This window comes from Sminthopsis crassicaudata, chromosome 3 (assembly GCF_048593235.1).
Source record: "Sminthopsis crassicaudata isolate SCR6 chromosome 3, ASM4859323v1, whole genome shotgun sequence".
In the NCBI taxonomy this organism is placed as follows: domain Eukaryota; kingdom Metazoa; phylum Chordata; class Mammalia; order Dasyuromorphia; family Dasyuridae; genus Sminthopsis; species Sminthopsis crassicaudata.
In genome coordinates this window covers 259,947,108-259,969,176 of record NC_133619.1, presented here as the reverse complement: position 1 = coordinate 259,969,176, position 22,069 = coordinate 259,947,108, and the positions used below count along the sequence as shown (strand labels likewise).

General features: G+C 34.1%; 1 protein-coding gene across 2 annotated transcripts in view; it reads right to left on the bottom strand.

Moving 5' to 3' along the window:
* Positions 1-22,069, bottom strand: part of CLDN14 (claudin 14) — a 115,771-nt gene that overhangs the window by 80,719 nt on the left and 12,983 nt on the right. The window contains exon 1 of one of the 2 annotated variants that reach the window (XM_074297347.1): positions 15,412-15,510. The exons of the other annotated variant lie outside the window; for it this stretch is intronic. The gene's annotated coding sequence lies outside the window, so the exon portion shown is untranslated. Of the gene's footprint in view, positions 1-15,411; positions 15,511-22,069 lie in introns of those variants that run through there. 2 annotated transcript variants of the gene reach the window in all.

The following is a 22,069-nucleotide window of genomic DNA, read 5'->3' as shown; positions in this document are numbered from 1 at the left end:
CTGAATTAGATAATTATTGTCTTTATCAATTCCACTGTCTTAGTACTTTGTAAGAATCATAACAGTACCTAGCTAAAAAGAACACGTAATTGAAAAGGAAGCAATCAGGTAGTATTTCCTCCGCACTCCAACCCCAACTCCTACCCTAGCAACTGGTACCCCAGATGAACCCCTCCTCCTTACTCTAGCCTCTCCCATATAATACTTATAGTAAAAGAGTAAGATATCCTATGGTCTTATTCGTTAGATCCTTTGTGCTTTATGCTTGTTCTGCCATACATGGAGGAAAGTCCTTGCTACACATGTTAATAAACAAAGTGATCTAGAGAATGTAATGGAAGGAGGTCAGTATGACTTTACAGGTGGAGTTGAGGTTAGGTGGAATGCAGCTCATGACTATCATATGGCAATGGAAAGAAACAATATTTTTAAAACAGTAGGGACAGTGGAATGATATTTCATATTAAGTTCACATTATAAAACTTTTGGTCCAAGATGTAGCAAGAGGCTGTACAGATGTCAACTCATTACCTGACTTTGGGTCCTCTCACATTAACTCTCTGATTCCAACTTTACCATCTTCCCCCCTTCTGTAACTACGATGAAACATAAGTTCATCATCAAAGTTGTTTCCTTTGCCAAAGACTTGGTGACCAAGTGGCATCATAGCTGCTATCTCCAAGATGGAGGTGGCCCCTGAAGGTGCAGCATGAAAGTAATCAAATAGTTGCTGATAGTCTGAATTCCAGAGGATCAAAGGGTGATTTCCTTGTGTGTGGTAAATTTGGCAAATGTCATTAGATATTTCCTCACCCAGGCCTTTAACTTTGCCTTAAAGGATAAGTGAAAACAGGTGTTTGGGAAGGAGTGGACAAGCACACAGTCTGGAATGTATTTTACTAATATCTTTGACTCTGGTGGTACAGCTGGGACTTCTCTCAACTTTGTCCACCTCTTGGATTTTGACAAAACTGGAATGGCTACTAAGATTGAGAAATCTGGCACTGAGAGAGAATTCAAAGGTCTGAGAGACTGTCTAGTGAAAATCACCAAATCTGATGGAATTTGTGGTGTGTATCAAGGTTTTAATAGGGTATTATTATCTGTAGAGCTTTGGAATATATGCTGCAGCAAAAGATATGCTTCCACATCCTGAGAGCAATATATAATGACAAGTTGGATTTTAACACAATCAATGATTCTTATAGCAGGTGTTTCCTATTCCTCTGATATAGCAAAACAGTGAATGCTGATACCATTTGGGTACAAGGAATTGATTGATATTATATACATGTGACAGTTCGCTGCTGGAGGAAGATGGCTAAAGATGAGGGTGGCAAAACTTTCTTTGAGGGTACCTAGTCCAATATTCTTAGAAGTATGGGAAGAGTTTTCGTGCTTGTAATGTATGACGAATTCAAGAAAATAAGCTAAAAATGGAAACAATGAAAATAAACTACATAGAACACTTTGTAGTTGTATTTTGGACCAATTGATCTTCAAAAAATCCATCTTGTTTGTTTTCCAGGCTAGATCTTTCTTTATAGAGAAGCCAAGGAAAGCTCTTAGGTTTTATTTATAATATATTATTCACACAGTAGAATTAATGATTCAGTATGTAGATTCTGTTCGTTTTGGGAAAATAGTTTCTGTGTCTAAGGAGGCAGAAAAAAAAAAGATACCTCTAATTCAAATGATATTTTGTAAGACTATAAATTTGTTTTTTAAGTATGTATTTATTAAAATCATAATTTTCCTTTGTATTAAAGTACTACATATACTATTTTATTCAGCTGAATATTTGGCAATTCTGATATATGTTGGACATTCTGCTATAAAACAATAACACCTGCAGTAGATCTCATTATCCCCTCGAGTCATTATCCCATATTTCTGCTCCCTTTCTCATTCAAATTCCATGAAAAATCTATTTACTCTTGCTGCCTCTACTTTCTTTTTGATTCATTCCTCAGCCCTTTGCCATCTGGCTTCTATCCTTATTATTCAATTGAAAATGCTCTTTCTATAGCAACTGATGATTTCTTAATAGCTAAATCTGTTAGTGTTTACTCACTCTTCATTCTTCTCTATCTTTTTGTTGCGTTTGACTCTCAACTATCCCACCTTCTGAATATTCTCTCTTCCTTGGATTTTCAATTACATTACTCTCAAAGCCTCTTTCCTTTCTGATATCTTTTCAGTCTGTTTTGCCTCTTAACTATAGATGTACTAGAAGCACTAGTATTTTGACAAATGCTTAACAGCTAGCTTTAGATAGGGAGAAACATATGCATGATTAAGGAAATGGGAGGCTATCAATAATTATACCTGGTTAAAGCATCAAGGATTATTCTGATAAAGGAGAAAAAGGGAGATAACTAAGAAGATTGAAGTGACTGAATAAGGAATATATTTATACGTAAGGGCAGGTAATTGAGTAAAATAGCATAGATTTTTAGAGTATTATCAGGAACATATAGTCTAATATGAGGTGGTTTGTGATTTAAAAATGGACTTGCTTTGTTATATTGGAAGCAAAAAGGGGAACAAACTCTCCTTGGAGTAGAATGGTAAAAACAATATGATAAGATGATGGTGACATATTTTGTTATTACTTTCTGGTACCATTTCTTAATTTGTTATTATTTTTGGTACCATTTCTTAAAATGTATAGAATAAACATCATTAGCGGAGAACTGAAATAATTGAATAAAAGAAAAAATAATAGATTATTTAATGTGATTATAATAGCAAATCCACAAGAACTACTCTCTTAGAGGAATGAAATAATTTTACAAGCAGTATGGTGTGATGGACATAGTATTAGAAAAAAATTAGAAATTCATAGAAGAGAGAAGAAAGTTCAGAAGAGATATTAAACCCTTTTTGAAAGGGGGGGATTTTGTTTTTGCCTTGGCAAATTTAATATACATTTAGAATATGTCAGTAGATTAGCAAAAGTTCAGAGTTTTATGTAATTTTTACTTTGAAATGTTAATATTTGTTAAGTTCACAATAAAAAGGGGAAAATTTTGAAAGAAAGTTTGGAAAGAAATTAATTCAAGTGTTGTTACACGTTTCTCAGCTCTGTGACTTGTGAACAAATTGCAAACTCATTAAACCTTTGTTTACTCTTTGGTAAAATTTCATCTAAAATTTCACTGTTTTACACTGATATCTCATCATGGTATGAATGCAAACTAGGACTCTAATAAGATTCAGGAAACCAATTAAGTCTGCTTTTTAAGAACAGACTAGCTATGAACCCATCTTCCTTGCACTAGCAACTTACACTCAATCTTTCTGCACTTTCCCCAGGGGAACATTTTATATTATCTTATTCATATTACTGTCCCTTCCTTCAGTTTCCTGCCATGCCTCTCCCTACTTTTCAACTCTGTTGTGGGCCAGAACTCTGAACTTGAAGCAAGGATTCTTACAAGGTGCTAAGTCAGTGGAATTGATAAAGACAATGGTTATCTAGTTTAGCATGGTGACTAATAGTTCTCTAGTTTAGTATATGTACTTAGTACTTAATATAGTTCCACAAGATTCACACCTATGATAAGAGAGCATATAAGCTGGGAAAACTCAGCCAAATTCAGAGGCAGAGAAGACAAGTGAACTGGAGGCAGGAGCTTAAGCTTTCAGAGGCATGGAGAGAGAAATTCATTTCCATCTTCAGTCAGGTTTCCTCCTGCATTTCTCCACAGAGACCAAGGCCAGTCTGAAAGCTCCCCAGCCCTAGGAAAGAGATAATAAAGGATTTGGACTTTAACACCTGGCTACTCTTGTGGTGACTATTGAACTGAAACGAAGGCTGCTCCCAGAGACCCAAGAAAACAGAACCACAGACCATTACACAACTCCCTTTATATATTGTTTTCTCCTATTAGACTATAAGCTCCTTAATGGAAGAGAGTATTTTGTCTGATTGTGTGTATGTAATGTTGTCAAGCAACCTCAGTGAAGACAAATATGGCTTCAAAGTAGCTACCACACTGATAGTAAATTCTTCAACTTGAAAAGGTTAGATAAGTCAAAGCTAAAGTGGAAGGAGTATTGGTGTATGATTTTTTTGTTTGCAGATAATTGTGCACTTAATGCACTCATATTAATAAAAACAACAATAAAAGGTTAATGAGCACAAATTAAATACAGTGACCAATTTCAGTTCTGGAGGACAGATATTGAAACATATTTTCCTTTTTTTTGTAGATGATATGATGTTTCTCAGGCATTGTGTTAAGCACCAGGAATACAAAGTAGTGTAAAAAGAGTTCTGGATCCTAAGGGGATACAAGTACACAACTATAAATATATATAGATATAGATATATAGATATATAGATATAGATATCAGATACTGACTGGTTAATTGAAGATAATTACCCGAGATAAGATGCTGGCATAAAGAGAGACTTGTAGAAGGTGGGATTTTTGAAAGGACTTGAAAGAAAAATGGACATAGATGAGGTGAGAGAGATTCCAGGCATGGGGAACAACCAGTGAAAATGCTCAGCATCAGGAAATATATCTTTTCCAAAAAATAGTAAGAAAACTATATAAGAAAACTAGGAAATTGTCCACATGGAGTTAGAGGCAGAATGTAAGGTTTTAGAAACCCAAAAAGATTGGTGGGGGTCAGACATTGAGTAGGGAGGAGACATTGCTTTAAGATCAAATTGACAGCAGAACAATGGACTAGAATAAGAAAGAGGCTTGAGATTAGTTATTCCATAAAAAGCAAGATTCAAAGAAAGCTAGTCCCTGCTCTTAAAGAACTTAATTAAATAAGACAACATGTATACAACTATGTACAAGGACAAATGGGGAATAATCTCAGAGGAAAGGCACTAAGATTAAAGAGAACTAGACAAAGCTTGTTGAAGGTGAGATTTTAGCGAAGACTTGAAGGAAGTCAGGGAAGTGTTTTGTGTTACAATTCTTTTTTTTAAATTTAATTTGTTAAAATTTGGAATTTAAGAGACTATATACAATAAGCATTTCCAAATACAAAGTAAAAACAAAACCAAAAACTATGTGAAATTTCTAATCTCTATAGCATGATTTTCTTTATAAGTGTTTAATAAATTCAACAAATAACTTTCAAAGCTATCTTGCTTGTTGAAGCTGTTTGTTGAAGCTGTCCTTTCTTCTACTCTCTTTTGTGTATTTTAAAATGCTCTGGTAGTAACTCATTTTTATTTCTTTGTTATTATTATTTTCTTCTGTTTTTGTTTTTGTTTTGCAATCATATCACTCCTTGATAAAAGAAAAAAAATACCTCAAATGGAAGGCACTAAGCTCACTATGTACTTTGAAGAAACATGTTTCCAGCCTGCTTTCAGCATATGGTTTGCATCTATGATGAAAGAGAAGGAAAATGTTGATAAGGAAATAAACCCTTTTCTGAGTCTGACTTCTCTATTTATTTGGGCCACTCATTCCTATTGTTTTAAGACTATCTTCTGTAAATAGCTATTATTAGTAAAAACTTAGCCAAAATGGATACTATTTTTAAATGTGATATATTTTAGAGGTTTGGAAGTCTCTGTAAAGTCTCTCTAAATAGTTAAATTGATTAGCAGTCTTGAGTAAATAAGTAGATGGTTAATGTCCCAGCCTCTTTATTATAACAGTTGAGTCTGTCTTTGGGGACCTCATCAACTTTTGGGTCCCCAAACCTTACTCAGGTCATTAAAATTTCTCTCTCTCAGATGATCCATTTTCAGAAACATTCTTTTAAAAAATCTTTTTTAGATTTATTGCCTTATACATAACTATAGTTTCTTCCAGTATTCTTCCCTTTCCCCTCCCCAGATAGTCATTTAATATAACAAATACCAAACTCATTTCAAAGAAATTTGATATAAAGGCTTTTTTCCATTCTACTGTTTTCTTTTTTTATGAAAAAGATTTTGAATTTTATATAACCAAAGTTATTTATTGTATCTTTTGTCAAAATACATTTATTCATAATTGTAAGAGGTATAAAATCTATTTCTCTTCCAATTATTTTTCATCAGTGAGTTTTTGTACCTCCTTTCCCTAATTTATCTTTTTAAGACATTTTCCTCCTAATTAGCTTTGTGTTTCCTTTTGCATCTCTCTCAATTCTTTCCCTATTTTTTTCTTCTATCTCTTTTACTTGATTTTCAAAGTCTTTTTTGAACTCTTCCATGGCCTGAGTCCAATTCTTATTTTTCTTGGAGGCTTTGGATGTAGGAACTTTATCTTTGTTGCCATCTTCTGAGTATGTGTTTAGATCCTTCTTGTCACCATAATAACTTTCAATGGTCAATAACTTTTCCTAACCTATTACTCTGTTTCCAGAGTGGAGGGTACACTCTCCCAAGTTTCAGGGGTTTTATGCAATTATTTTCAGAGATCCTTCTAGGAATCTGACCACAAGAACTCTTTTCAGCCCTAGAGTGTTAGGTGTATCCCCACCCCACTGTAGCTATAAGCTCTAGTGTGCTGGACTGGGCTGGGGCTCCTCTGGCAGGGCTGCATTTAGGACTGCACACCAGACTTCTACTCCAATGCCTCAGACCCTCTCTGATGACTTTCCGAGTCCTTTCTGGCATCCCCTGGTTGAGAGCTCCAGCAGCCTCCAGCACTGCTGCTGATTCAAAGATCCTACCTCACTGACACTAGTGTCTGGGCTAGAGCTGGAGCCAGAGTTGGGCCTTCACTAAGATTGCAGGCTGGGCTCCCACTCTAGTCCCACAGACCTTTTCTGCTGGCCTTCTATGCCTTCTTTGGTGTCTCTGGGCTGAGAGGTCTGGAAGCCACCAGGGCTGCTGCTGTTTCAGAGGTTGGGCCAGGGCCTGGCAGGGCTGGAGTTGAGTCAGAGGCTGTACCAGCATGCCCTGCCCTGGGACTCCCATCCTGATGTCACAGACTTTTCTACTGACTTTCTTAGTTGCCTTTGGCTGGAAACATCCTCAGTTGTCATCCTTTTTCATTTATGGTCAGGCTCATATTTGCCAAGGTGGGTTACTTTGGGCTGGATCTTGAGCTCTCTTGCTTTTCAGAATACATTATTAATTTCCTTTTGTGGTCTCTGGTATGTGTAGAATAGCCTTGCGTTATCCAAATTTCATTCCCTTTATATTTGAACGTCTGCTTTTTGGTAGCTTGCAGAATTTATTATTTTTGTTAATGACCTTGTTAAATTTAACCACTATGTGTCATAGAGTTTGCAGCACAGTGTTGTTTTGGTTTTTGTGGTGCTAATCTGTGAATTCTTTCATGGCCACTTTGTTTTCTGTGCTCAGAAATTCTGGACAGTTTTATTTTATTTCTTCTCACATTTTAATATTCAGGGCTTTTTAAAAAACTATTTTCTATGAGACATTTTCTTAGGTTATCGCTACACATTCTATCTTTAAAATCAATATGTTTTGTTTGAATGAAGATTGTGATTTCTTTTAGTGTTATTATTTCAGAGAGTTTTTCATACCTGTGTACTTGCATTTCCAAATAGTTATCCTCTTTTTTATTTCTTCTGTGAGACTTGTCACCATGGATTCAATTTTTTTCTATTCTGCCAATTATTTCTGCTGTACAAGCTACAAATTTTGCTTTCATAATTATCATTTCTCCTTTAAAACATCCAGGACATCCTGTTGTAGTTTCAAGCTCTCTTAGGAATCTATAGGTTACTCTGGCTCATCAGGTGTTGATTCATTTTCCTTTGTCTTGCAAAATTTATTCATAGATACCAGAACTCCTTTAGCTGATCATATTCTCGTTTGTTGATATTTCTCTCCTTCAGTTTATCAGATTATTCTCAAGGTTTTTAGCTAAATTTTCTTCCTTTAAGATTTTTGTTAATTTAAGGGTTGTTTTTTTTTACCCTTCTTATATCCCCCTATTACTCACTTTCTGACTCCTTCTCTTTGGTTTACAATTTACCTAGGAACTAAACTGAAAGTCATCTCAAATTCTTTCTACCTTGTAGAAAGACAATTCGGATTGCATTGTTCTCAATCTCTGAGCAAGTGACTTCTTGAGAGGAGGTTGTTGGGGGAGGAAGAGAGGCAATAGAATTTGTCTCAGCTGTATGCTGGGATCTTTCTTCTGAGATTTGTAGAGTGCCACACAGAAATATCTCCTCCCCTATCACACCTAAATATACTCATATATGTCCTGTCCTAGCTCCTTTTATTTCTCTTTTCTCTGGACAGGCTTTTTGGGGACACAAAGTTCTACTCTTTTTACTGCTATCGTGCTTCACACTGAACAAATTTCTGATCTTTGGATCTGGAGAAAGGAAGGGTTGAAGTGTAGAGTTGAGTACTGTTATAAGCACTTGAGTCAATTTGTGCATTCCTAAAGTCAGAAACACAATAGGTGATGAAGGAGGAGTACTTATTGATTTTTATAGGGGTAGGATTAGCATTCTCTGTTGTTAGTTCATTGAATTTTTATTCTGTATTTCTTAGTATTATAGACCATGGAGACAAATGAAATAAATTTATTTCTTATGCACAATTCATATTTTGGGGAGGATTGAGAGGTTGTGATAATGACTAGACTGCCATTTTGTTGGTCATGTGACCATTAACATTCTCTTTATGGAAAATTGAGCAGAGCCACTTAACTAAATAATCAACATGTTCATGTTAATCTTTAAATTTAGTGTTAAAATTTAGAAGATACTTCTAAAAGTTTAAAGGGGTTAGAAGCAGTAAATATTATGTGCAAATATAATATTTCAGAGAATTTAAATTTTTTTTCTTCTTTCTTTAATTTCTCCCCCATCTGGCAAAACTCAGTCTTGAAAAGCATGGTCAACTATGATAACTCATTTTACTAGGGAAGGGACTTTTTGGCCAAGGTGATTGAGAGATATTTATTAAATTTAGGTAGCTGACTTAACTTATCTACTTTTCAGTTGCCATAAAGTCTATTTCTTTCTGACTATTCCTCAGTATTAGTGTCTGCCTACACAAAATTAAAAAAAAAAAAAAGCTGAGATAATTATTTGTTAAAATCAAGTTTAGAACAATTTTATCTAAAAAAATTTCAAAGGAAAAAATAGGGGAAGTTTCCATGTGAGATAAGTAGTAAGTCCAAAATTCCCAAACTGTAATTTGGTGCTTTGAGTATATTGCAACAAACTCACAGAAGCATAATGCCTCCTCTTAGGATATTTCAGATTTTTGAGGGAAACACAACAATCTCAACATCTGCCAGACATTGTTTGAGTTCAAGATAGTTCTCAGTTTCGGTATTAGATTGAGTTACATTCCTTTTGATGACATAATTGAATATTTGAGATAAGATTTTTGTTTACTTAGACTTTCAGCTACTCCAGTATCTTCTTGAACTTTATCACTTTTGACATCATATTTTTTTTGAAATAGGATTTCCAGTGATAGCTATAATAAAAAGCAAGTACTATTCCCATTGAAAATCAATGTGGAATAGAAGTTGCATAGTGTCTAACAGGTGTACATACTTTATTATTAGGCTTTTATGGTCATTTAAGAATAAAATAGAAATATGACTTTTTCTTTCAGTTTATATGATTTTTTCAAATAGCTATTTGTTAGGATTCTTAGAAGGTGCTAAGTCACTGGAATGATAGAGACAATAATTATCTAATTTAGCATGGCTCAGTATGATTGGTCTGATCCTACAAGGAGATGTTATGGGCCAGAACCTGAGACAAGGTAATATACTTAGTTCACATCTTTAAAGGAGTTCACTCATTGGTTCACATATTAGACTTCACACCTTTAGAGAGCATATGTAAGGAGGAAAGGAAAAGCCTGCTCATAGACTTCCAGGAGATTCACAACTAGGATTGACTTCCAGAGATTCACAAGGCAGAAACCCACAAGCCCACACTCTGGGAAGAAGAGTCAAAATTCATTCCAGATTCCACCGTTGTGCTGGCTGGAGACATTGGGACAAGAGCTCTCAGAAACCAAGGAGAGAGATAGGCCTCTTAGAAAGCTAACCAGGCCCAGGAAAAGATTTCAGGATTTTAAAGGACACAATAAAGGATTTGAGCTTTAACTCCTGGCTGCATTTGAGGTGATAATTGAAACTAAACTGAAAGGAAGACTGCCTCCAGAAGCTCCCCAAGAAATCTGCTCCCAGAGAAGATTATAATTTAGAGAACAGAACATTACAGCTATTAATTTCTTAGGGCATAAAATAGTTTAGACCTAACTAATATACAGCATTATTAAATATTTCTTTTGGTCTAATGACAGGTTTGAAATCTCTTTCTTAAATCAACAAGCTTCATGACTATAGGTAAAGACAAACAAACAATTCCCATCTCTCTGTGCCTCAGTTTTCTTCTTTGCTAAATGGGAATAATTGCTATCTCACAAAATTGTTTTGAGGCTTATATGAGAACATATAGCCAAAGAACTTAGCCAACTTTACAGTACTACATAAATGCCAGTTATTGCTCTTGTTATTGTATTACTTAGATAACTTCCCCAATTCTCTTCTCCACTCTACTCCACAGTTAGTATGTTCCCAGTGGTTAAACAATGGTAATCATAGCTTCCCTAAATTAGGAAATGTTTAGTTCATTGCTTTAAAGTACATTAGGATTTTCCAAGTTTTAAAAATACATAATGGAACCAGGTTTTAAGTCCTATTTGCAAGAGACTATACACACATATACACATATATGTATACATACATACATATATATGCATATATATATATAATCTATTTCTTTCTGATTATTCCTCAGTATCAGTATCTGCCTACATAAGACAAAAATAAAAAAAGGCTGAGAGAATTATTTGTTTGAATCAAATTCAAAACAATTTCATCTGAAAAAAATAACAAGAAAAGTTTCCAAGTGACATATATATATGAGGGGGAGGGGCAATCGGGGTTAAGTGACATGCCCAAGGTCATGCCATATCTGATATTTGATTTGAACTCAGATTATTCTGACTCCAAGGCTTATGCTCTATCCAATGTGCTATCTAGCTGCCTCAAGATTATATTTTTCTTGGTAAAAAGTGATTAGTCAATGTTCCATATCTGGGTGAGAATCAGAGTTAGTGAGAGATTAGAAGAAAAGAGATACTTGTCTTTCTAGCTTCAGATTTCAAGAGAGGATATACACATATTTCTAGGTATTCTTCATAGAGAGGTTCCTGGAGAGAGAGAAAGACTCCTAGAAGAAGATGATATATGAAGACTGTATCATCTGGTATAATCTAATCTGTATAGCATCACTAATTTTTGCTTATTATTAGTTTGAACAATTAGTTTGCTGTTCACAACTTGTTTTTGTATTACTGGGAAGAGTTAAAACTTTGGATATATAGCTTGGAGTTCTCTTTCCCCATTAAGGGATAACAATCAAGAATACTGTTTGAACCTAAAAATTGCTTCCTCAAGACTAAAAATATTTAGGGGGAGGATCACATAGATATAATTCTAGTATAGTACTAGTCTAGTACTACTAGTCTAGTCTAGTCTCCACACCATCTCTGAGGAGAGCAGAATAGCCTTCCTAATGGTCCCAATCTCCTGTTCCTGTTTTGGCAGGAATCAAAATCTCCCTTGGAAAAAAAACAAACTAGAGATATCTATTCATACTTCCCTGAGTCACATCTAAATAGGTCCATGAAGACAATAGAACTTACATTCAACATATATCTCCTATGATAAAATTTTTGTTTTAAGGAAAATACATTTTAAAATCTACTGAAATATTGTTTTGTTACAATATATAATTATTGTAAACTAGGATGCAAGTCTAGGCATTTGCATATGACTCTCCTCATTGATGGAAAGAATGCTTATTAATGCTACATGCTCTATCAGAAGCAGAGTTGTCAAAAGTTCAAAAGAAGAGAGTTGTTTTTCTTCTGGCTTATGGCTTTGAGAAGGAACACACAACTTTCCAGTCTCTTTTTATGGAGAAGTGGCTGGGGCAAAAGAAGATTTCAGGAAAAAGATGACATGTAGAGGAACTGTAGCATTTCCCTAGTCTCAGTTTACCTTCTAGAGGTCTAAGGAATTTTCCTCAGAAATGAGATCAAGATGAGATCAAGAATTCTTGAGCTGAGATATTTCATTTCTGGTAGCAGAGCTCATTCATTCTGTGTATTTCCTAGCACATTCTAATTTGTATACTGTCTCTGATTCCTGTTTTCTATTAGCTTCAATAGACTGACTTGCTTGTTATTTGCTATTGTGATGGTTTTGTGTAAATGTATAATTGTTATTTGATAGGAAGAATATCAAGTTTTTAGATCTACTTTGAGCACTCTTTCCCCAGTTTAAGAGATAGTGGTGAGGAAAAGCAGCTTAAACATTATAAAAAAAAAAAAAAATATATATATATATATATATATATATATATATATATATATAGAGAGAGAGAGAGAGAGAGAGAGAGAGAGAGAGAGAGAGAGAGAGAGAGAGAGAGAGAGACTGGCAATAGTTAGGAACACATATAATTTTACTATGGTGCCCCTTTTCTCAGGAGGCAGAGCAGGATAACCTCTCAGCCTACTTCTTCCTGGCAAGATTCAATCACTCTTGGAAAGGAGTGGGTGAGTTTTTAAAGATATTTATTCATTCATCTGGATAATCATTCAGACAAACTCATGTGTACACACACACACACACACACACACACACACACACACACACCTTATATACCAACACTCAACTCACTACAAATCAATTCCCATAAAGTTATTTAGCAAGACTGCAAAAAAAAATAAAAAAAAATCATTTTGGCGAACTACGTCTAGTTTACCCAACATTAATAGCGAAGAAGATTTATGCTTTATATCATTAATAATTTGATGGTAACAGAAAATATCTTTTAAAAATATTTTAAAAGAAGGAAAAGAACCTTGAGAAATGCCTTTGCAGAACTTGGTGAAACTTTTTGACATCAAACACTTAGCAAAGAACATGTTGCTCTATTAGCTAAACCAAGAACATTTGGGTTTGGCAGTTCCAAGAAAAACTAGTCAATTGTGATTAGCCAAGTTAAACAAGGAGCCATTAACTCCTTGTATCAGTAAACTTGCAAAATCAAAAACCATGTTCAATGGAGTTGAGGTACAAAGATGAGCAAGTCTGAGGCAGCTGGGTAATCAAAACTGGCTCTAAGTTTGCATTGTTTCTGTATCCCAGACTCTCAAAAAAGAAAATAATTATCTAGCTAAAGCTAGAAAACATTATGTAGGGACCTGGGCCTATAGGTAGAATAAACAATCCACTTAAATAGGAGATTTCTATAATCTAGAGCAATTTTTTGGGAATGTGACAAAATGTGCTTCTGAATTCTGCAAAATTAAAGGCTCTGCACCAATACTTAATTCAGGAAATAGACATTTAGCTTCCTGTAGCTCCAGCTCTGCTTATTCACTACTGTTTTAGAAGCAGAAAAGTTCTTTGTGTTTAGGCCTACATTACTTGTATACATAAGCTGGTTTCTAGAGAGAGAATCTGTACAAAATTAAGGTATTTATGAATCAATCAGACTGTTCCAGTATAATCCAGGTGTACAAAACATAATATTTTCCTAAGCAGTGTCATCTCTCAATAATGTCATTAAGATGAAATAACCAAATTTCACTATTGAATCTCCAATTCTGCTGTAATAATGTTAGGCCAGTCACCATATAGCCATCCCAGGTCAGCCTCTTTCTTATCCAGTCTAATTTTCTTTCTCTCTTAGTCAAACTCGGTGAAGGAAATTTCCCTTTCTCCTAAATCTCCTATTTATTTCAGCTCTATTCTTAAGGAACTTTGTTTCACCTGAGTTATGTTTTTTGGTTTTGTTTGGTAGAATCAACTAAATAAATTAATTTAGGCAAGTTATACTTATACTTCAAGGCCCCTGGGTAATCTCCATAGGCTCTCAGAAATAATACAACTAACTCTCATTTTACAGATAAGAAAACTGAAACCAGAAAGTTAAATGATTTTACTAAAGTTATACAATAGCAGAGAGGAAATTTGAACTTTGGGCTCTTTGTTTCCAAAGTAGTCATGCTTCCTTCCCTTTCATTTTACATATCTTATGATCATAAAGTTAGAATTGGAAGTCCAACCCTTTCATTTTACAACCAAGAAAACTAAGGCCCAAAATGACTTGCCTCAGATCACACAAATATTAAGTAATTTGTTCAAGGTCCCATGAGTGTTAAGTCATAGGGCAAACACTGGTCTTTGACTCTATTTTGATTCTATTTCCAAGGAAGTAGATTTCAATGAATTTTAAATCAAGGCAATTCCAAGGAAATTTATTTCAATAAAATTTTTTTAAAAATTAGTTTTATTTCCCCAGGATTTAAATGCCAACATTTCCATTTAGAAACATGTTTACATAAAATCAAATAAAACAATCCTGTAATAACTCTTAAGTAATAAATTAGAAATTATTAAAATAATTCATATGAAATTTTGTATTAAAAGAGGAAACATGGAGTAGTAAAAACTGGCCTTAGGTCAAGGAAGACAGTATCTTGGAAAGGAAGACTAAGTCTGCCTCTGACTAAGTGCTCTCAGGCTCATTTATCTCACAGGTGCTAAAGGTGATTCCTTCAACCTATATATATAAAATCATAATCACAATCACAATCTTCCTTTTTGGAGGAAATCAGTGTCTAGTGCCTGCATCAGAGTCTAGGGGGAACTAGAGCTAGAGAGAAGACATCATCTTTTAATTTTCTTTAGGTTCTTCAGTCTCTTCATACTCTGCAGTCACTTCAAATACTTCTGGCTTCCACTATCAAAAGAGAAAATAGAAGAAGCCAAACATACTTCAGATTGCTGCTGAAGGAAAAGAGTCTGAGAGGATGTTGACATGAAAGGAGCTAAAAGCCTTCATCAGGTCTCTGTCCCAACTTTGTTACACTAAAGAATACGCTAAAGAACTTCCCTTTGAGTGAGATCTGGAATTATGTTTCTTGGATGAGCAGAGTTTTCATATTTCCAGTGGGAGAGCTCCTTCATTCTGTATTATCTGACATATATTCTCACATGCATACTTTTTCTCAATTTTGTTTTGCTTTCAAATTGGATAAATGCATTTCTTTGGTAATTGCTATGTGTGTTCATTGTGGAAATAGTATTTTATTGGAAAGGGCTCAAACCTTGGAAATAAAGCTTGGGGTCCTGCTTCTCTTTCCCCCTTGAAATAATGATCAGAAGGTGGATTAAATCTGACAATCCCATCTTTATATAATATATAAAGAAGAGGATAGATATAATTTTAGCCTGGTACCCCTTCTTTCTGAGGCAGAAGAATGGCCAAACCATTTCCTGCTTCCCTCATGGTAGGAATTTCTATGGAAAAAGATATGGGAATAAGAGGCTATAGATATCTATTCATCTTCTCTTCAAACCACACAACATCTCCATGCTATATATGGGGGACAATCCTTACCACATACGAATTGCAGAAAAAAATCAGCAATCTGCATTGGTAGACAAAGTTCCGAGTTCCTCATCTGTACTTCTTAATACTGATGAATCAGACAATCTAAACAAACAACAGATATTTTGTTTTAATTTGGAATTTTGTAACCCAATTTAACTTGCTATTGAGAAAGATATTTCTCAACTGAAGTTTGTGTTATCATCAGGAATCTAAATTGTTTGAAAATTTTCAGAAAAGTGGTTTTGTCTGCACAGAAAAATGAAGAAAATAAAAATGTCTTTTAGAATAATTTAAAATTGCATGGCTTCATATTAGTATCTCATAAGAGTATGTCAACTTGTAGAGTTGACATGTGGAATAGACAAGTTGTGGACCCTAAAACAGTGCTCAAACTTTTTGATCTCAATACTCTTTATACTCTTAAAAATTACTGAGAGCTTTCATCTATATAGGTTACATACATAGCAATATTTATCATATTATAGGGTGGAGAGTAGTGAGGTCTTTGTCTCAGCTCTTCTTGGCTTCCTCAGATGATACTAGATCAAGCCTCTGAACAAGTTTTGGAGTGTTACAAATTTCCAGCAGAAGATATTTTGAAAGTACTTCTGGAAAGGTCTGTTTCAATTGTGCAGGGGGGGTGTTGCAGCCTAGCATAGATATAGTCTAGACCAGTGCAGTATAGGGAGACCCACGGCTGAAAGGCTTCCATGCACAGGGGGAATCTAGTGAGAGGTACTTAGTGAAATTACAGCCGTGTTTGCTATTCTATCCTGCTTCAGAAGCCAAAGGATCAGCAGACTAGCTGTGAGACCTCTAACACAACTATAGAAGGTAAATAGTGAGCCCCTGAACTGCAGCAAAAAAAAGCAGGATTTGGCCATATCTGTCCAGGACAAGAAGGAAGACAGTAGCATGGCCTCCAGGGCCCTTTGAAGCCTCTGCAGCCTGTAAAGAAAGCTCAGGAAATATCCCTTTTGCCCTAAAAGCAGATCTCAACATTTAAAAATGAGCAAAAAAAAAAAATGCTCTGACCATAGATAATTTTTATGGAGACAGGAAAGAACAGACCTTAAACCTTGAGGAAAATAAAAGGCAAAACATCTCATGTTGAAGCCTCAAAGAATGATATAAGTTCATCTCCATCTCAAAAGGCTTTTTTAGAAGAATTCAAAAAAGATCTTAAAAGAAAGAAGAAAAATGGAGAAAGGAAATGAGAGCTCTGAAAAAGTAAACATAGACATTGTTTGAAGAAAATCACTCCTTAAAAAATTAGTTTTGGTGAAATTAAAAAAAGAAAACAACTCCTTAAAAAGCAGAATTTGTGAAATGGAAAAAAAAATCCATTGAACAAAACAACTCATTTAAAAGTTCAATTGGTCAAGTTCAAAAGGAGATAAACAAGCTAACTGAAGAAAATAATTCACTAAAAATTAGAATTGAATAAATGGAAGTGAATGACTCAATGAGACATTGAGAATCAGTCAAACAAAACTAAAAAAATAAAAAATAGAAAATGTAAAATACCTCATCAGAAAAACAATTGACCTGGAAAATAAATACAGGAGAGACAATCTAAGAATTATTATACTACCTGAAAATCACAATAAAAAAAAAAACAAAACCAAAAAACCTAGACAACATTTTTTCAAGAAATCATCAGTATTTTCCATACTATAAATTAAAACATTTTAGTAATATGAAAATAACTTTGACTTCACAAACATCCTTTGAGAATTGCTGGTCTAGTGCCTAGAAGATATCTCTTCACAGATTTACTTTTCAGCATTAAATATACCTTTCCCATTTTGCCATACTTGAGAACATTTTTTACCACATTAGTTTCTATAATGTTTGATAGTTCAGCTGTGTTTTGTTTGTTTAATGATTAGCTGTAGGAATATATCAGACATGATTAAGCAAATAATATTTAAAGTAAATTTCCTTTTTTGGCTATAAAAATCTTAGCAGAATGAGTGAATAGCTCTTTAGTAAATCTGAAAATCAACAATAGAAGATATCTCACTGAATGCAATGACTTACAATGACAACAACCCAATATGTAATAAATCTCTTTATATGGGATTACTTACTTATTTTCTTTTTCCAGGAAATTGTTCTTAAGAAAAAAATAGATATCATATTGTCTTTTAAAAGATTTGATAATTACTTTTAGTTAAGATTATGATATGAAAGATAAAAAAAAAAAAGAAAAAGAGAGAAAACTCTCTCACATAAACCCTACCAAATATTAGAAAAAGACTTCTGAAAGACCAATGGGAAAGAACACCCTCCCCCCAAAGAACAACAAAATGAACTTCTCCAACTAATCTAGAATTAACTTAACTAAAAATAACCAGAAGCCACCAGAGGGTGACAGAGGGATGTACCAGAGAAGCCAGCATGAGCTCAGATAAATCTAGAAGCCAGCAGAGCCATAGTAAAAATTTGTTCTAGGAAAATCTGTGCAAAATTTTAATGGGCCAGAAACTGATGGAAAGAGGTATATCTCACTATGGAAATAAGCACAAGCTCTTGCAAGTGAACCTGAAATCAGATAGAACTCTGAAGGTAGAGTCTCAATCTAGCATAAAATATAGGGATATGAAATACTATACAGTTTAAGACTGTTAAAAACCTACGTGAGGAACAGAATGAACCCCAATAGGAAAGTAGGGCATGGCTGTGCACATGTTGGAGCTCTGGAAATCACAGGGGACAGATTTAACTCAGCTCCCCCTATAGGGAAAAATGAACCTTTATGAGAACAGCCTAAGTCTGGTTAACTTTTTTTTTTTTTTTTTTTTTTTTTTTTTAATGATTTCATGAAATATGGTGCACATACTTTTTGCTTGGTCATGATTTTCAGGGAGTTTAATTTTTAAACTATTTAGAGTATATTTTTGTCTTTCAGTCTTTAGATTTTGAGCTAATATTTCTGATTATCTCATAGAATTCTGTTTCCTCTCCTCTTCTCCCTACAAAGTCTATTATTTGGATAATATTTTCCAACTTCTATTCTAAGCTTTTTGTTCTCATTTTAGTTTTCCTTCCTGATCTCTCATTTCACTTATTTACTTTTAAAATATCTTCCTTTATTTCTTTCATATGAGATCCTTGTAGCCATATATTTTTTCCTCTGGTATTCTGTGTATGATAGTTATAGGCCTTGTTCTCAGTTATCCTCTTCTCAATTTCTTCATTGATTACTCTTAATAGATAATATTTCTTCATTGTGTTTATTAAATTTTTCCTGTTTACTTGTATTTCTGGCTTCAGTTCTTTATTTGGGACTTTGTGCTCAAGTCAGACCCCTTTGGTACTCTTGGATGAATTGGGAAGGCCTTCTTTGATCCTGTCTCTGCAGTATAAATGCTATTACAACAAAAAATGATGGAATGGCTTGCATTGGACTTACCTTCTCCCTGGCTCATTCTTCTATTTGTCTACTGCATCCTAGCTTTGGCTAATCTTTTTCTCCTTCTTTTTTGGTTATTCTAAATGGGGAGGTCTTTTTGTTCTTTTTTTTTTTTTTTTTTTTTGGTCCCTAATAGATTTTAGCAGGATATTGAAGAACTAGATTCTTGGATAGCTTCTCTTGTTTTTAGGTTCTAAATTTGACCTATCTCTTACTGTGGCTCCCAGAGGTTCCTAGGAGACTTAGCCTTGTCTCCCCAGTCAGTGAACTGGTCTGATTCTTTTCCCTACTTTTGACAATCCAGGGTTGGAATCCGACTTCAGGATACCAATTATTGTACCTTGTGTTGACTTGTAACCTTCATCATTTATACCTTTGATTAAGTTACAAAATTAAAGAATATTTATATTACAGTGTTATATTAATAAAATTACAAAAGTGTTACTTTACAGAACTAGGAGGAAATTCCATATGAAAGATCAAAAATTAAAGTAACTCAAGGGAAATAATGATAAAAAAATTAGGAAGGAACCAAATCTCAAACTATATCACAGAGCATCAAAAACTATTTCATACTAGGAGAGACAGACAGACAAACAGATACAAAGACAGAGAGGGAGGGGGGAAAGGAAGAGAGAGAGAGAGAGAGAGAGAGAGAGAGAGAGAGAGAGAGAGAGAGAGAGAGGAGAGAGAAAGAGAGAGAGAGAGAGAGAGAGAGAGAGAGAGAAAAGAAGAAGAAGAAGAAGAAGAAGAAGAAGAAGAAGAAGAAGAAGAAGAAGAAGAAGAAGAAGAAGAAGAAGAAGAAGAAGAAGAAGAAGAAGAAGAAGAAGAAGAAGAAGAAGAAGAAGAAGAAGAAGAAGAAGAAGAAGAAGGAAGGAAGAATGGAAGAAAGGAAGGAAGGAAAGATCTTGTTTGTGTGCTCAGTGTGTATGTGTGTGTGTATGTGGGTCTAGGCTATGATTTTATTAATCCCAACTGCATATATAATTTAGAATAAGTTGATTAATCATTCTATTCTTAAAATTTTCAACTCTATAAAATGGGACAAATAATATGGCATCCCCTTTGAATATTGCCTACCCCAATTAGATTGTAAACTTCCTGAGTACAGAAACTTTTTTCCTTATTTAAATCTGCAGCACTTAGCATAGTACCAGGAATATGGTAGACATTTAATAGATGTTTATTGAGTATGAGTATGACTTGATAATCAAAAGAAAACAAGATGATCTAAATTAAGATGACAGTCTTTATTCAACCCAGTATCTTGATTCCATAGAAATGTAGAACAAACATTCTTTTGTAGTCACTTTTCATCTCATGAATGACTCTATGTTTCGTTTACCATAAAACATTTTTAAAACAAGTATAAGTTTATGGATTGTAGGCTGTTCTCTACAATGTTTATTAAAACCAGAAGAAAAATTCCTGTTTTGAAAAGTGAATCATTATACTCCTTTTTTGGATTTTCTCTAGGGCTTCTTGCCAGTAGTAAAAGAATAATACTGTGATCAGAATATCCTCATTTATTATCGCAACATATTGATCTATAAATCTTAAATCTCTTACGTGAAATTCATGTCTCACCTTTGGATAACTAGTAAGGCATGTTGATTCAACTTGCTTGTTAAATCTTAAATGTTTGTAACAGCTTTTCCCAATAACCAGCTGAAAAATGGGACTACTTTTTTTAAAACTATGATTCAGTATGTTATAAACATGGGTCTGGGCTAAGAATACTGAATTTCATGAAGATCAACAGTCTGTCTGACTCCATTAATCAAAAGATTTCAATTGCTATGGTATTGCAGAACATGTAGCAGTCATTGATAATTTTTTGTTAGAGAAAAATAGAACTATCTAGACAACTTTAAAATGGATTTTTTTTCCTGTTGATTTTATACAAGGCAATAATTATTATGGAAAAAATAGATTTCATGTGTCTTTTAAAAGACTTGATAATTACTTCTACTTAAGATTGTACTGTGATAAATTGAAAAGAAGCCCAGCTCTCTCGCATGAAGTCTATCAAATATTTTAAAAGGACTCCAAAAAGATCAATGACAAATACCCCCCCTTCAAAGTAAGACTATTCATTCAGTTTAGAATTAACAAAAAAAAAAAAAAAAAGTGACAAGAAGGCATCACAGTCTGACAGAGGGATATATACCAGGAAATCATGAAATCAGATAAATGTAGAAGCCAACAGAGGCACAGTAAAAGATTGTTCCAAGTAAATCGGCGAAAATTCTAGTAAATAGGTCAGATACTGGGGATTGTGGGAAGAGATACCTTACCATGGAAACAAGCACAAGTGGACCTGAAACCAGATAGAATTCTGAAAATAAGAGTCTCATTCTAGCACATGCTACAATAACTAGGGACATGAAATCCCTTCTCACTTCAGACTTAAGAACAAAAACTTGAATCCATAGTGGCATGTCTCACCAGAAAAACAAAAGAGAAGGTAATTGATTGAGAATGCAAATATGCAGAAGTGAAGAACACTGGAAGAATAGAAACAAGTAGTTATATTATCAAAAGAAAATATTCTCTGTATACAAATAAGATGTGTAAAGAAAACTAAAGAATTATAAGACTCAACATACAAACAAGATGTTTAAAGAAAACTGAAGAATTATAAGACTCAACATATTAGTCTAGAAATAGACTAAAGCACTTATATTCAGATTCTCAAAGTTTTTTGTCTTTTGAAATGGTGCTATATTTTTTCATTTCTTATAATGAGAATTATATATAAAATGAAATTAAGTTTATAAAAGTACACTTGATTGACTGATGTACCAAACATTGATAATGACTCCCATCAATATCTATTTAAACTGTTCCCTCATAATTAATTAGTATCCCTAAATTTAAAAAATCATATAATGGACCCACATATCACCAAAAAAAAAAATATGACTCTCAAAAGAGCATGATAAGTCAAAAAATTTGAACACCATAATGAAAGAAATAATAAAATTAAGCATTTATTTATAGTCTGACACCAACAGGGAAGATCTTAATAACATAAGGGAATATGATCTCTGATGAGGTTGAGGTCTAGCTAAGGGATACCTAAATAAAATTAGGATTAATTGAGGTCTAGTGGCAGGTTTGGGGAACAGGGAGTCAAATAGCGCTCCCCTGCAACCCCTTTGGATTAGGCGCAAGGATACAAAGTTAAATGAATTCTAGTGGTGGCGAGAGTCCCCTGTAAATGAATTTACAGGCCCGAAAACC